Source organism: Malurus melanocephalus, unplaced genomic scaffold (genome assembly GCF_030028575.1).
Source record: "Malurus melanocephalus ecotype Western Australia unplaced genomic scaffold, MMel_1.1 scaffold_469, whole genome shotgun sequence".
Classification (NCBI taxonomy): Eukaryota; Metazoa; Chordata; class Aves; order Passeriformes; family Maluridae; genus Malurus; species Malurus melanocephalus.
In genome coordinates, this window is record NW_026623701.1 from 397,864 (window position 1) to 401,117 (window position 3,254).

Consider the following 3,254-nt stretch of genomic DNA (forward strand, 5'->3'; position numbering starts at 1 on the left):
ACGGAAGCCGCCCCAAAAAGCCAAATTTAACAGAGTTTTCCTAAATTCTGTGAGCTGGCACACGACCCCTCAGCCTGGCAGAGCTGGACACTGCCTGACTCCGAGAAACAGATTGTGGATGATGGGCAAAAAAAAAAAAATGTGCAGGAGAAGATATGGCAGCGAGGAGAAGTACCTGAGAAATCTGTATTTCAGCAGAATTCAGTCACTCAAAATTAATTAGCACAATGACACATAAATGGGGAAGGAATTTCTGAGCAGTTTTGTGCTGTGGATCCAGCACTGGCACCAGAGGAGAATTATGAGGCAAAAGGAATCAGATCTCTGCATYGTGAAAGAAATAAATTCAGAATAAAYKTCTCTYTTWTTTTYTTTTTTGTTCTTTTTCCAAAATTAAATGATCCAAGGCAGCACTTTGCAGAAGGAGAATAAGGGATTTCAAAGTCTGCAGTAACATGAGAGAACACATCAATTTTTATGAAGAATTACAGCCTTTTCCTTTTGCTCATTATCTGTCACATTTCCTCACAGCTAGAACTCGTCCAAATTCACAATTCCCACCGCAAAAATCAGAAGGAAATGTCAAAAATGCATCTGACACCACAATAAAATGAGACACCGGAATGCCCAACAGCTTTTTGTGGAGATACCGGGTTTGAAATATTGCATTCCAGTAACCTCGGAGCACTTGAAAAGGTCAGCACCCTTCACGGTGATGTTATCATCTCCAAACTGCTCTGGAAAATCAAAACAATAGCGGAAAAAYGTTGGCATCTTGACCTTATGGAGGCAAAATGGTAGGGGAGTGTTTAGTATAAAAATATTGACGAGTGTTAGAGATTTCCTGAAAATCATTTCAGGATGATCCAATGAGAAAAAAAAAAAAAAAATCCTATTTTTTTTTTTTTAATCAATAAATGCTTGAGTAGTCCCAGCTCCATCTGCTCAAGGAAATAACTTCCATGGCAAACATTGCTTCCTGAAAATAAGCAAAATAATTCTTATCCTTCAATTTGGGAAGCCCCGGAGATGTCTGTCAAACTTCACCTGCCATGAAATAATCCTGGGCACAGGGGATGATGTGCTGCAGATGAATGAGATGAATGGAACTTCCTTTTAAAACGTCAGGGTGGCATTTTGGGGGAAAACTGAGAGGAAATTATGGAGCAGTGCTTTGTGTTTGCAGGGGACAAAAAGCAACGAGCTCATTGTAGGACAGCACAGTGAGGGCTGAGATGGGATTAAAATATAACAATAATCCACTAAAATTATTAACAACAGGCTGCTGCTTCAAAGTGACCCCTGACTCTTCTCTTCCTARGAAATAATAGCAATAATACTGACAAGGATTTCAAGGACAGCTTATTAAAGRGGTTTGGGACAGGTTTGGATGTAGATGGAGATAAATGCATTTATCTGCATTTCCTCCTGGTCAGGGCTAAAGGTTGACAAGCCCTGGGGAAATGGAAGCAGGATTCCTGACAAAGACAGCATTTGTGTATTTAAAAAGTGGAAATTATTATTTTTTTTCTAGAGATAGCGCTGAGTGGAAAACAGAAACAATGAGATTTCCTGGCACTTTCTTGGAACGTGTTGCAGCCGCGGGAATTGGAGTGATTTTCCCTTTGAGCCTGGCGTGTGTGAGGGATTTGGGCTGTTCAAAGGGAAGCTGTGAGTGCAGCTCAGATCCCAACTCATCAAAGAACCAGCACAAGCTTCACCGTGCCTGGAGCCCTCAGGAATGTATTTACCTGCAGAAATGTGACTCACGGAACAGCAGTGAGTGTTTGCAGCCATTAGAAGGAGCGTCTCAACTTGTTGAAAAGCCATCCAAAGCGGATCTGTAATTTCTTCCCTGCTAAGAATGTCTTTGAAACCAGCTAAGCCTCTCTGGTTTTGTTTGTTATTGTTTTTTTTTTAATCCTGGCTTTAGAAGGTACTTGATGCTTCCAGCATTAGTGTTTGACTAAAGTGCATTTCTTGGTAATTTTGCAGCCTGTGCTTTGTCATGTGTGGCTGCAGGGAGGATTTCATGGAATGATTTGGGGTTGGAGGGACTTTAAATCCCATCCAGTGCCACCCCAGGGACACCTTCTGCTGCTTGGCTTTTTTTTCCTGGCTGAAGCTGTTCAATTTTATGCATTCTGTAAAACAGCTCTGAGGAAAGAAGCGGAAAGTGCAAAATCCCGAAGTGAGGATGGCAGGCTTGTCTCATCCATCCTAAGAGCATCAGCCCTTCATCTGGAGAGTCCTCTGAAATCCACTCCATCAATTAATGCTCGTCAAAGCCTTGCAGAGTGTAATCACCTCTGCGAGGAAGAGCAGAGAGCACCGCACTGTCACTGCTCATTTCTGGCGCCTCCTGAAAGGAACGAGCCCCACATTCAAACCAGAAAGGGCCACTTCCATCACAGGTCAATTTGGCCTCAAACATCTTTTCCAGCCTAATTCTATGGTTCTGTGAATTAAATAAGCATGGGAATCTCTTCCCCAGAGCTCCCAGCTCACTCCTGTGCTCTGTGCAGCTCTCCTGCTCCTCCTCGCTGTCCCGTTTGTGATTTCCATGGCAGGATCATTCCAAAATCAAAGCCACCCCTCTGGCTGAACCCCCTTGGGCTGCCTGCATTTGTGACTCTGTGAAAAGCTGTCCCTATTTCCAGGACAGGGTATTTATAGCACTGAAGGGAACCCGTGCAGGAGCCCCTCTCTGCTGCGGCTCTGGGGCGCTCGCACCTTCTTGGAAAAGAGAGCTCAGAGCCACACAGGGCTGGGTGCCAGGCAGAGCTGTCCCTGCTGAGCCTGACCCTGTTGAGCCTGTCCCTGCTGAGCGTGACCCTGCTGAGCCGAGCCTGTTCCTGCTGAGCCTGACCCTGTTGAGCCTGACCCTACTGAGCCAAGTCTGTCCCTGCTGAGCCTGTCCCTGCTGAGCCTGACCCTACTGAGCCAAGTCTGTCCCTGCTGAGCCTGACCCTGCTGAGCTGAGCCTGACCCTGCTGAGCCTGTCCCTGCTGAGCCAAGCCTGACCCTGCTGATCCTGTCCCTGCTGAGCCTGACCCTGCTGAACCTGTTCCTGCTCAGCCTGTCCTTGCTGAGTCTGTCCCTGCTGAGCCTGTCCCTGCTGAGCCTGACCCTGCTGAGCCCGACCCTGCTGAGCCTGTCCCTGTTCAGACTGTCCCTGCTGAGCCGAGCCTGTCCCTGCAGACCCTGTCCCTGCTCAGCCACACACGGCCCCAAAGCTCAGTGTGACATTGCCG